The 13,858-nt window shown below is 45.1% G+C and overlaps 1 long non-coding RNA gene across 1 annotated transcript; it reads left to right on the top strand.

Annotated features, from left to right (window-relative positions):
- The first annotated feature begins 5,557 nt into the window (after window positions 1-5,557).
- Window positions 5,558-9,796, top strand: LOC142827675 (uncharacterized). Its single transcript, XR_012902383.1, has 2 exons — window positions 5,558-6,190; window positions 9,243-9,796. It is a non-coding gene; the product is annotated as an uncharacterized LOC142827675 (long non-coding RNA).
- The last annotated feature ends 4,062 nt before the right edge of the window (window positions 9,797-13,858 follow it).

Genomic DNA, 13,858 nt, shown 5'->3' with positions numbered 1-13,858 from the left:
GAACATTATTTGATAATGAGCTTGTCAATCTAGCAGTGAAAGGTAGAATACCATTCAGTGGCTGGCAGTTGAAACTAATTCACACTGGAAACGGGGCATACATTTTTGACAGGGAGGGCGATTAACCATTGGAATCATTTACCAAGAGTCATGGGGGATTCTCCATTGCTGACTATTTTTATAGCAAACTGGGATGATTTTCTAAAAACTCAGCTCTAGGAATTATTTGAGGGGTAGTTCTCTGTCCTGTGTGGCCCAGAAGGGCAGACTAAAAGGTCTCTTCTGGCCTTATGATATAAGAATCTGTAGTTGCCCAAACTGAAACCATCACTTTCACTAGCATTACTCTTCCCCTTTTTGACAGACAGGCCAAAGACTAGATACGCCAGGGAGACTGAATTAGCTACTCACTCACTGAGACGTCCCTTCCGGGTCAGGACTAAGTCATGTTGATAGATCTCTACCTTTGCCCGAACAGCAACTGTTAAACAAACAGAGGACTTCACCTTTCAAGGCTTTTACCAGCTCTAAGTTCACTACCATAAAGAAGGGACCTTTCACAGGCACCATCAAAAACATTTTCTGTCGTTTTATTATTGCATTTGAAATGTCCCTTCTGATTGATCCCTAAGTTATCTGTGCTGAAATCCTTCTCTTGAGCCTCCCTTCCACATGAAGCCATATGCTACTGATCAATATTCCTTTCCAGAGAAAGTACATCTCAGTTATCCTTCACACATTCCCCTGAGTGCTTGTGTCAAACTCTCTCACATCAAGGGAGGGGAAGGTAATCTGCAGAAAGGTCAGAGACTGCCTGTGCTAGCTTTCAGCATAGACATTAACTCTGTGGTGCCTGATTTCTGCTGTGCTTATCCTGCTCTTCATTCTGCTTCTTTTCTCTGTTCTTTTTCTCCACCAGTGTAAACCTGGCCTTGGTAACCTTCCCTTTTGTTTTACAAATGGGCTGAGTCTACATTGGCATGATTTTGTGCAAAAGCACCCACTTTTGCGCAAAAACATGCTGCCTGTCTACACTGGCCATGAGTTCTTGTGCAAAAACACTGACGTTCTAATGTGTGAAATCAGTGCTTCTTGCGCAAGAACTATGATGCTCCCGCTCAGGAATAAGTCCTCGTACGCAACTGTTCTTGTACAAGAGGCCAGTGGAGACAGTCAACATGAATTTCTTGTGCAAGAAAGCCTGATGGCTAAAATGGCCATTGGAGCTTTCTTGCACAAGAGAGCGTCTACACTGGCACAGATGCTTTTGTGCAAAAGCACATCTCTCGCGCAAAAGCACATGCCAGTGTAGACACTCTCTTGTGCAAATACTTTAATGCAAAAACTCATGCGTTAAAAGTATTTGCGCAAAATCTTGCCAATGTAGACGTAGCCATGGGCTACGTCTAGACTACATCCCTTTTTCATAAAAGGGATGTAAATTAGATGTATCGCAATTGCTAATGAAGTGGGGATTTAAATCTCCCCCGCTTCATTAGCATAAAAATGGCTGCCGCTTTTTTTCGGCACGGAGCTTTGCTGGAAAAAAGCGCCAGTCTAGATGCTGATCTTGCCGAAAATAAAGCCTTTTCTGAAAGATCCCTTATCCCTCTATCTTCATTAGTAATTATCTTCATTAGCAATTGCGATATGTCTAATTTACATCCCTTTTACGAAAAAGGGATGTAGTCTAGACGTAGCCATGGTGTTTAGCCTTTTCAAAGCAGAATCAGTCATAACATTATTCTTCATCAGATACTTTGGAAGGGGGGAATAACATGGGAAAGGAACATTGGTATCACCAGCTTAGATCAGACCCTGGGCCACCTAATACAGTATCCTATCTCTGAGAGTGGCCAGCACCTGATTAGAGGAAGGTGCAAGGACCCCAGAGTAGACAGCTCAGGGATAATCTGTCCCCTAATAGGTAAAGATGGTTTAAGTCCTGAAGCATGAGATTTTATATCCGTTCTACTGGAATATAGGGATTGGAGTCATAGTGGGCCTGATTCTGGGAGGTACTGGGCACATCCTGTTCTATGGGAATTTCTGATACTCAGCATGCCTCAGGATCAGGCTTTTACAGAGGATGTTATAATACTGCATATAAGAGTGTCACTTTCTGAACCAGGGCTGTTTCTGCAGTTCTCTACTTCTGATTATATGTCAATCAATTTCTTCCCCACTGATGAAAGAATTTTAAAAAATACAGTGTTTAACTATTAATATATACATAATTGGTATATTTAATTAACCATTGGAACTCTCTGCCACAAAACAGCTCTGAGAGCAAACATTTACCATTATCCAGAACAGGGTTAGATGCCTGCTTCCCTACTGGCCTGTATCTTGTGCAGTCATTTATATATGGGTAAAGTAGTGCAAAACACTGACAACTCAAAATACTCCACTCCTATGTAATAGAGACTGCATCCTATATCCACCTTGTGCTCACTCACCAGGGGAGAATCAGGCCCAAAGGCTGCAGTGCTTTGACACTATTAGGCCTGGTCTACCTTAGACCAAACAGGTTGGCTTAAGGCAGGTCTACTCAACTTCGGAAGCCCCAGGGGTCACAATGATACTCACGGCACATGCCGACAGCCGCAACGTAAGTGTGGTTACACATACATGCAAATATATATGCAAATAGCTTATTTCACACTGACAGGCATGAATACAAAGATTAAGGCAAGACTACACCACACACAGGCCTCATTTAAGTCAGTTATGCTGATATTAATAAAATGCAATATTTACCTGATTTCCATCCATCTGACAGCACTTAATGAACTATGACAGTCCAGGAATTTAACTACTAAAATGCATATCAACAGAAGACCATTATATGGACTACTTTTTTGTTTTTGCTCCCACCCTCAGGCCATGTGTTGGGCCCCGCGTAAACCCAAACCGCACTGCGTGCTGCGTGTTGAGTAGCCCTGGCTTAAGGTATGCCATCCAGCTATGCAAAATGCATAGCTGGGTTCGTCTCACCTTCAGCCAAGCTACTGCAGCGTCTACACTGCAGGAGGCTGACGAGAGCACATGTTCCTGTTGGCTTCCCTTGTGCCTCACAGAATGAGGAGTAAACAATGCTGGCGGGGCTGCCCTCAGTGTTCCATTTGGGGATCTACACTAGACCCACTAAATCAAACACTAGAAGATTGATCTCTGGAGGGTCGATCTTTTCCTTAGTGTAGACAATCCCTTAAGTACTTTATAAGGCAAAGTCTGACCCTGCTGTCAGGGAAGTCAAATGGGAATTTTGCCTCTAACTTTAACGGGAGCAGGAGCAGGTCCCAACATTGTGAGTTTAAGAAATAATTCTTCTTTCAACAACAAAAGGCTGTAGGAAGTCCTGGAAGTTGTAGTTTGCTCTGTAGTTTTGTTGGCTGCACTAGTTCCATTCAGGGACTATCTCAAGTGGAAAGTTAGGGAGTGTCTGTCACTTTCACACTAGAGAAAGACCCTGGGGAAATATGGCTCCTAGAGCTGCAACTATGAACTCAACTAGCCTCATGAACAGGTGCATCACATGGGCAAATCAAAGTATTTCTGGGTCTTCATAGCTGTGAGGGCCAGGAGAAGGGTGGGTTGGAGTTTTTCTTTGCTATCCTGAATGTGCTTTTGAGATTTCCCCCCACCTGATGCTAGTGACCTAAGCACCCTGCTGAGAGAGTCATGCTCAGACCTGCCTGCTCCACAAGACAGAGTAGCAGCTCCCCCAGGCATTAAACATCCCTTCAGAGCCAAGATGGGTGTTTAACTGAGCTCTAAACTCACACCACAGTAATAACGGCAAAGGGGAAAAGGAAGGTCTCCCTTCCCATACAGGAGACTTCCTCACTGAGAAGTTGGGTGATTGGAAGAGATGAAAGGTTGTGTAGAAAAATGTATGTTCACTGTATACTGAAAGAAACCTAGGCCCGAGTCTCAGTTTCTTCATGTGCATAGTGCAAGAGTGGAAAGGGGGCCAGGAAGTGACTTTAAAGGACTTTTGTATAACCCTCTGAGAGTGCCTGCCCAGCTCCCGGGGTAAGTCAGAGCAACCTTGGGTGGCTCTAGCTTATGTTCTGTTTTCCATGGCTGCCCATAGGCCCTGGAAAGCAGAAGATAGCTGCAGAGGCCATATTTTCAACAAGCCCTCAAACCGCCCCTTACAGTGGGGGTTGGGCGCAGGGCCACTATGCTAGTTCTGCATTCGCCAGGGGTATTTTAAGTGGATAGTTTCCATTCCTTCTTGGAAACCATGAATTTGCATATATTTGAGGACTGTAATTTTTTTGTGGCCCAAGTCCTGCAAATATGACCTGCAATGCATATTGCAGTGATTAGGGCTATTGGTATAGATGCGCTGGATTGTGGAACTCTTGCTTATCTGGGTGGCATTCAGTCCCTACTTCAGCAATGTACTTAAGCACGTAAGTAGACTCCTTGAAATTAGCTGAAATCAGTTCAATTAAATTACTTCTACTTTAACCTGCTTTGGGCCATCGGGGCCTGATGCAGTTAGCTCTAGTTAGTTAGTGGGCACAGCATTCCCATCCATAGGACAAACCAGGGCCTCATAGCCTTTGGGGGTCCCACAGTGGCTTCCCCAACCTGTCAATGAATGGGAGGATCTGGTGGATTACAGGCACTTGGCACAGGGCGACAGCAGGGGTTGCCTCTCCCCGCAATCACCACATGGCCAACAGGAGCCAAAGTGGCCCACCAGCAAGCTCTGCAGTGAGACACTGCCAGCCCACTGCGCTTGGCAGCAAGAGAGATGCCAGGCCCCAGGGCACTCCACTTCTTGCTGCTGCAGAGAAGCAGGGCAGAGCAGTCTTCTCTGGCTCCTGATGCCTGTGAGGTGAAAGGGGGCACCCCCTGCTGACACCATGCCCTGCCCTATAATCCTCACAGCTCCATTGGTTGGGGGAGGAGGCAAGGGGCAAAGCAGGGCTGGAGCAAGCATGGAGCTTGGGGAAGGGGTGGAACAGGAGTGGGGGCAGGACTGGGGGGTGGCTCTGTGGGCACTGAGGGAGTATTGCCCCAGGGCCCCCTCAGGATGGCTCTGAGAGTAGGATCCCCAGACAAGAGGGGCTCTATAGTCTGACTACACGCTCTATGCCTGGTGCTAAGTGTTTACAAAATTGTCCCCATAAATTCTTTGGGGCAGAGACTGTCTTCATTCTATGTTCTTATACACACACCAGGGTTGCTTAACTAATAGCTAACAATTGGTGATGATATGGTAGCTGATAAATGCCCTCCTAGGGTTAACACCAAAATACTCACATCTTAATACTGGGCATAAACACAGGAAAGTAAGCTTGAGACATGTATAAAAGTACTTTTGTTTGGTGTATTTGTGAGTCCAGGAAGGACAGCAGAAGCCCACTGAAAACGATCTTAACCTGCCAAGGGTGCAGCAAAAAATTGGTAATGTAGTAGAGATATGACAAAAGGCCAAACGTTGTTCCAAAAGACTTTTAAATGGTTATTAAAAGGTGAAATGTAAAGTGACAAAACCTCCTTGCCCGAGTTCCTCCTGGACTAATGAAGTCACAAATTGACACAGCCACTCCAAATTCTCACTTTATTTTCACATAAGAAACAAGGAATAGCCTGGCCTGACTTGGCTGCTCTGATTGGAGGCCTGTGGTCTTTGGCTGAAACCTGAGCTGCAGCTTTCCCAGCAGGTGGTTGAAATGGGTGGGAATGTTGTGTCTGTGTTATTGTGACTTTCCCCCCTTTAAGATAAGGGGATTGTTCTTACTGTACAGTTCTTTGTAGGGCTGTCTGAAGGGTTTTTCCCAGCATGTCAAAAAAAATTATTCTAGCTGCCATTCCCCCTTGCTACATGGAACTAAAATTGATTATTGTGTCTTTAAAAGGACAGCTTGTTTAATGTACAGAGCAGGAAGGGGGAGACAAGAAGCTGGAACTCAGTTCTAGACCCTGCCCCTGACTTGCTGAATTACTTTGAGGAAATTACACCTGGTCCTATCTGGCCAGTTACTGAAAGCTTTTAACTCCCCTTCTTTTAAATAAATGTAAACAATTGCTCTGAGTTCTTTGCTCAGGTTTCTAAGCTGCTGCAAAAGCCCAGGAACCAAGCTTCATTTGCCTTACAAAGATCTTCTCCTGCCCTGGAACTTGGGTTGGTCTTAATTGGCCTAGTGCTCAGGCAAGAACAAACCAGGTAGGCATGCATGTTATCTCTTGTTTTTGTAGGGTTTATTGCACAATGAAGCCTGGCCTGCGTGCAGGTAGGAATGTGTGTCTGGGACACTGTCAGCCAGGTTTATTTGGAGTTACTTTGACCAAGCAATGTATTACAAAGAACTGATTGCTAAATAGGAGAAGCTACACTGGACTGATTATTTTCTCCTATGAAGGATTTTTCACTAATTACTTGTGTGATCTAACTTTAGTGAGAGCCTGATTCTGCCCTCTAAAACACCAGTATTAACCAGGAATGACTTCAGTGAATTCAATGTAAAACTGGTGTCAGTAAAAACAGAATCAGGCCTCAGACTTGCAGTGGGCCAGGTCCTCAGTGAATGTAAACTGGTGCAGCCCCATCATTGCAGTGCAGATCTGTGTTTCTCACAGCACTTTTCACCTAAGGATTTACAAGTGTTAGCTAATTAAATGCACAACTAATTAAACTTAAAACCTGTGTTTAAAGATGGGTAAAAGCACGTTGTAGCCAGACAGGGTTCCAGTGTGGGTTTGGCTGGTTAAGGCAGATGTGCCCAAATCATGTCAGAACATTGTTCCAGAACAAAGTGTGTCTGGAGTAAAGTACAGCTGTAACGTAATACATGCTGTACACACACTGGAGGTAGCAACATCTAGTAATTAGAGCACAAGACTGGAGTCAGGGGACCTGGGTTCTACATTTATTTCTGAGACTGACTCACCATTTAACCTTGGGCAAGCCACTTCACTACTGTTGCCTCAATTTCCCTGTCTGTAAAATAGAGCTGGGTGAATAACGGTTGCAATTGCTGGCAGTTCTGAAAAAGAAACAAAAATTGGCTAGGATTGAACTAGAACAGAAAATGTTCTGAATTTTTAGCAAGCCAAAGCAGTTGGGAAAAGTTAATTTTGAGTCAAATGAAACATTATGTTGTGGACATTTTAGCTTATAAAAGTCAAGGAACTTGGAAGCTAGAGTCACAAAACTGACAAGCAGGAGAAGGAGAACTTAGTGCTTGAGGCACTCACCTGGGATGTGGAAAATCTGGGTTTGATCCCTAGTCTGGAGCATAGACTTAAACCCAAATCTTCCCCTTTCAAGTGAGACTCCCTAACCACCCGACTCTTGGGTATTCTGGGAGTGGTTGCTCTCTGCTGTTGCATTTTAAATACATAATTTAGTATTCATTGACACAGAACATAAGAACAGCCATACTGGATCAGACCAAAGGTCTATCTAGCCCAATTTCCTGTCTTCTGACAGGGGCCAATGCCAGGTGCCCCAGAAGGAATGAACAGAACAGGTAATCATCAAGTGATCCTTCTCATTGTAGCCCATTCTGACACTTGAATTTAGATGTTGCCCCTTCCAGGGGGTGTCCTGACCATGCCACTTGCTCTCTGGCTGCCTGTTCAAATACTTTATAAAAAATGGAACAGCTTTAACAGGAAGGATGGAGACTCCCACAACAGAAAAACCAATAACCCAGAGATGAGCAGGGAGAGAGACTTAAGCTTGTAGGTGCTGACACTGTGAGTGCTCCTTAGAGCACTAGGGTGAAAAAAAATAGTGGGTGCTGAGCATCTACCAACCGCCAAGCTCCCTTCCCAACCAGCGTGGATCAGCTGTTCTGCTGGAAGCACTGGGAGGATGGGGGGAGGGAAGGGAAGTGGGGTGGAGTCTTGGAATAAGGGGTGTGGTGGGAGTAGTACCGGGGGGAGGGGCTAGCACCCGTTTGGTAGAGAGGAACCCAGCTCCTATTCCTAGGTTCACACTCCTTGCTTCAGGGCAAAGATTCAAATCTTTGTCTCCCACATCTGAGGTGAGTATGCTAATCCCTGAGTTAGTGGAGATGGTGGGAAAGAAGTGGTAGCAACCCTTCTCTCACTTTGTGAATGTGCCTATGTCCTCCTGTGAATTTAGCCTGAACAATCAAATGTTTCATTTTTATTTTGACAATTCCAGGGTTTTACTTTCATTTTGACCAAAACAAATTGCCAAAATTGACACCAATTTGCTAAATGCGTCTGTCAAACCGAAATTTCACTTTTTGTGTGTGCACTGAGGGTGGGAGGCAATGTTTGTGATGAAAAATTTCTCACAGCTCTACTGTAAAAAGAGAAATATACTTATTTAGCTTGTAGGGCTCTTACAAAGCTAAGCTGATTAATGTTTGGGCTGCTCCACTGGAAGGCACTATAGATACCCCATTCTGCAAAGACATGGGATGGTTCTATGTTAGTGGGCCAGACAAACTTAAACAACATCACTTTTCTCCCTTCTTTCAAGAGACTAGGGTTAGCAGATGGCTTCAAAAAAAATGATCTCAGATGGCAGGGCGGGGGGAGAATGAGCCGGCAGGAAGCAGGGCTGGCCAGGAGGGGATTGGGGGAAGCGGGGCTGGCTGGGAGGGGGAAGCGGGGCTGACCTAGGAGATGGGAGGGGGGGAGAACCGGCCGGCAGGAAGCAGGGCTGGCCAGGAGGGGGGTTGGCTGGGGGGAACAAGCCAGCGGGGAGCAGGGCTGTCCAGAAGGGGAGCGAGGGGAGAGAATTGGCCGGTGGGGTTGTCCAGGAAGGAACTGGCCGGCGAGGAGCGGGGTTGGCCAGGAGAGGGTCTGGGGGAGCAGGGCTGGCTGGCTGGGAGGGGGGGAAATTGGCCGGTGGGGAGCAGGGCTAGCCAGGAAGGAACTGGACGCTGGAAAACAGGGCTGGCCGGGAGGAGGTCGGGGGGAGTGGGATTGGCCGGCAGGGAGTGGGGCTGACCAAGCCCGAGCACACGCAGATCCTGGGGTGCTGCCCGTCCTGCGCATGGTCCTGGAGGAGCATGAGCGAGTCTGGCCCTGGGGATTCCATCCCGCCCCACCCACCCTTCTCTCTACTGCATAGTTGCGTGCTGCCTGGCTGGTAGACACGCTCACGCAGTGTGAGCATGTCTACCAGCCAGGCAGTATGCAACTACGTACTGATACTCATAAGAATAACACTAACCTAATTAGAAAATACTGGACATTTATATGTTCGGTATTTTCTCAATTTATTTCCCGGACAGAAACTTCAAACACCGAACTGTCCGGTTCAACCCTATCAAGAGGCAGAAGGGGAACCTGGCAGAAGATGGGATTCCACAAACCTGTGGATCATGAGGGATTCCCAAGAAGCTCCCTTGCCTCTGCATCACCATCCAGTCCCTGCAAGCCATGAACAGCGCCACTCCTGAGACAGCCATGCTGCTGTGACTGGCTCTGCAACCAGATTTAGGGCTTGATACTGTGACTTGAAAGAGAATCTTCTGAACTGTCATTCATGCTTAAATTTGACACTTTACGCCTAAGTTGGAATAAAGACTTTAATTATCTTACCCATTACAAAGCTAGCTTCCCCAATTATCACCTCTAATATCATTAGCTCACAGACATTTACCTTTTCCCTATCCCCCTTCTGTTCTGAAATTTGATTTGTCCTTTTCATATTTGTTCATTTTTTTAATTGTATCCTTTGGTATATATGGTTGTGACAATTTTCTTCCACTCTTTGATCTGAGGAAGTGGGTCTGGCCCACGAAAGCTCATCACCTAATAAACCATCTTGTTAGTCTTTCAAGTGCTACATAGTCCTATTTCTTGTTTCAGCTACACCAGACTAACACAGCTACATTTCTATCACTATTGTCCCTCAGGTTTGAGATCAGGAGAGAAACCAGTGGAAGCCAGCTAGCTCAACTCCCCACCTGAAGGGCTGGCACTCTGCAGGGCATTGGAAAGTATCTTCTACAGGTCTGGCAAAGTAGGGTGTAGGTGGCATTCCTTTTCCTCACCCGTCAGGCTCCCTGAATGCATTTTTTCCCTCCTCACAGTAGTAGTGGGGAGCAGAGGGGCCAAAATGGACCCGATATCTTGTTGTTATGATATAATAATCTTTGACTTTAATGGCCCTGCTAAATATTAACAAGACCACCAGCTGGACTTCTGAAACATTCAGGAACATGGGGTTTGTTATCCTAGGTCAGAGCACTGATCCAAGGGATCTGGGATCCTGTGTCCAGTTTCTCTATAGCAGCCCAATAGGAAACATTTCAGTACTCCAAGAGAGATGACCAAACCAAAGGAAACTTTTGCAGACATTTTTATTTCAGTATATCAGTGTGTCTCTCTCTGATCATCTCATAACAACTACAGGCTAATTTTTCTCACATCCTGATCTAATTCTCTTTCTGCTGGTGAAGATCAAGCATGTGTAGCTCATCTGTTTGACGTACAATCAAAAGGGGAAAGGACGTCACAATCTCACAGTGCCTATTAACGCAACTCTCCCTTCCGCCTCCTTACTCCTAATGCAATGCAAATTGGAGGCAGTGGTTTATTTTTGTAGCATTAGCCCCACCTCCTCTAAAGTTAGACGCTGCATGAAACAGACCAGCTAATTTGGACCAAGAATTTCAATTGCTTGGAAAATGAAGGTGCTAAAAACCAAACAATATCAGCAGGAGTTTTTGCTTCTAAACATCTGACTTGTCAGGTACTAAAAAGTATCTAATTGATGTGCTGTCTCTTTTCAGACTTCCAAAGATGAGCTAAAATTCTTTGTTAGTGCTTCCTGGAGAAAGTAAAGACAAAGCGAAGAAAAGACTATCACTCTTTGAGTGTTTTGTAGAAAAATGAGCATAATGGGATTTTAGTTTGAATTTAGAAGTCATCTTCCTTAACAGTTAAGGAGATATGCTGTATACATCCTCTAAGAGGATTAAGAAAATATACACATTTAATTTTGAACATCAACATTTTATTGGTCACTAAATTAGTATGATTGTTGTATTTCCATTTACTTGAATGGGTTATAGTCTTTTAGTGGATTTACTTAATCTTCAGTCCTATACTCTACAAGAGTCAGCATATCTGTTCAGTAGACTGTCTGACATGCCTGGCCATAGTCTGATCTTGACATCTTCCCTTCTAGGATGATTATTAATATAATAGCAGTCTAGGGAATTGTCTGGCATGGTGAATTAGTAATAGGCTGTAATCCTTTTCACCCCCTGGTTGCCAGTTTGACTCCAGCCCAGATTAGTAGTCATTTACCGTCACCATCTGAGGTTTGCTTGGGAGCCTAAATGAGTTGGTGGTTTTCAGGCCAGTTCCTAATGGAATTGTGCCCACATCATAAAAATCATCACCACCGTTGACACCACAACGTGCAGCCATGACAATTTAAGCAAATGGATTTCAGCCAGCGACAGAATGGGCCTTGCAGACCAAACTTCTCTCCCCCTTGGAGGCCATTCCTGGAGGAGGGGGAAGGAATATCTTTGAAGGAGTGTGCTATTACATATACATCCTGTGACAAAACTTTATTATTTTTACAAATCACATATAGGTCCCTAAATAATCTTATAGTCTGATTCAGGCAAATACAAAATAGACCATAGTGCGAAAAGTACACATGCAGACAAAAAAAAAAAAATGTTGAGGCAAAAGGGTTAAAGGAGACAGTCAAAACCTGTTGAAATTTTTCATACCCTACATTATCACAGTTTCATAGGATCTGTGAAAGAGTAAAGGTTTTAAGAGAGATTTGAAGAAGGAGACAGCTCTTGGAAGAGACTATTACAACAGAAGGGAGAAAAAATACATGAAGGTGAGAGCAGCAGGAGGAAACAAAGGGAGCATTAAGGAGAGGCTTGGGCAGAGCATATGCAGCTTGGAAGGATTATGGGAGGAAAGCAGGAGGAGCAAAGCTGTGCAGAGCCTGGAAAAGGTAACAAGGTTGGCATCAGCTCGGTGCAGCAGAAGATGACCATGTTAGCTGCAGCAATATGAACATGGGTAGAGAGTGAAAAGAAGGCTCCTTATTGTGAATCCTGACACCCTTCAGAGTACTAGTCATCTGAAAATTTATTTTTTTCCATGTTCCACTCCTTACCACTTCCTCCAGGCTTTAGTGATTTGTTTAGAAAGCTTTAGGAAAAAGTCCTTCCATTGCAGAAACCAAAGTACTCAATACAATGTCACATGCAGGAAACTGTGGGATTTAGTCATATCTAAAGATAATAGGGTCACAAGTGTTTCTATATTTACTATCACAGCTATGAAGGGAAATGCTGATTTGCAGGTTCCTATTCAGACACACCATGTGCTGTGATGACCTGTACTTGCCAAGTCTGGCATACAACCAAGGGTGGTGGTTCTACCTGGGGGGGAACACTGTAATTGCTGGTGTGCTGCACAGTGTATTCAAACAGTGATATTAACCTATTTAGAAACAGAGATGTGTTATAGAGCTCTTTTTAGCTTAAAGCACTTTACAAAAAATAATTAAGCCACACTCCACCTCTGTGCAATGGTATTGGGACATCCACTTTACTGATGGGTAACCTGAGGCATAGAGACATAAGTAAGAGCCTAATTCCCAATCACCTGCTCAAAGCACATGACAATTCTGTTCTCATCCATCCCAACACTAAGTCACAGAATCTCCATTAAACTAAAGAACTCTCAAAAGGCATTGACTGATGCAATTGCTGGAACAAGTCCTGTCCTATTCTGGTATGTACTCTGGGGAGGTTGCATTGTATGGCTTGACCTTGGTCTGCCCTCCCCTTCCTTGCCTCATCTCTGGTACTCAGTCCAGACCATTGGGATTCCATGCATTTGTTTCATCATCAGCTGCTGAAAAGCAAGTGGCTGAAACTCACTGTGTACTCACTATTAAGCTTCTAAATGCACTCTCCTCAATTTAAAGAACAGGGAATGCTGGTTATGGGTATCTATATATTTTATGAGTTGGGTTTCTGTTGACCATCTCTCTTCCATTTTAAAGAACATTATCATTTCTTGTTAGTGTTCCACACCCTTTGTTTTGCTAATGAGATACTAAAAACATTTCATAAGAAAAAAACGTGGTTACAAGGAAATCATGCAAAGGAGGACATAATAAATGTCTGATTTTTGTACCATGGGTAGAGCGTTGCTGGGTGGTGTCGCTTAACTGTAACCTTTGTCCTGAGCTGTTACATGTGGTTTGTTTCCTTGATGTACTCAACCTCACTGGGCTGGGTTGTGGTTTGCATGTTTTAGGAGCCAACGATAGAGGCCTGAACTGATAGGAGACATTTCCTTGGTGCTCAGTTTGCACAGGAAGGAGGCCACAAAAATGCCAAATATATCTCCTTCTCCCTTTTCTGGATGCTCCTCAGTAATCTCTCTCACTGGAGATTTTTTTTTCAAGAGCCCTCTGAAGACCTAGCACTTTGCCTGTGGAATTCTCCAGCTGATCTGTCGTTTCAAAGACATTTCCGAGGGGAAAATTGCCCCCCTGCACAGGCACCCCCTATAATTACTCAGTTGGAAACACTGGAGTTGATCTTTGTTCATCCCGCCTCTCTTCCCTGCAGCTCCCTCCCGAGGAGCTGTCATCACCGCAGCTACAGGCTGCAGCTGCTAACGCAAAAGGCTTGTGCCGGCCGTTGCATCAGCAAGCAGCCCAGATTCCATGATGCTCTGGAGAGGCTGGGGTTATCCAGCAGCCGCTTTACTGGAAGCCGCGGGAGCAGAGGGAGAGTGTGACGCTGCGTGCTGGACTCAGCGCCGCCCGGCTCAGCCGCCAGCCAGCGCGCCCCTCCCAGGCATTACTGGAAGGGGCGGCCCCTCCGCAGCAGGGCGGAACGTGTGT

Source organism: Pelodiscus sinensis, chromosome 3 (genome assembly GCF_049634645.1).
Source record: "Pelodiscus sinensis isolate JC-2024 chromosome 3, ASM4963464v1, whole genome shotgun sequence".
NCBI classification, from domain to species: domain Eukaryota; kingdom Metazoa; phylum Chordata; order Testudines; family Trionychidae; genus Pelodiscus; species Pelodiscus sinensis.
The sequence above is the reverse complement of the archived record's forward strand: the minus strand, read 5'-3'. Positions and strand labels throughout refer to the sequence as shown.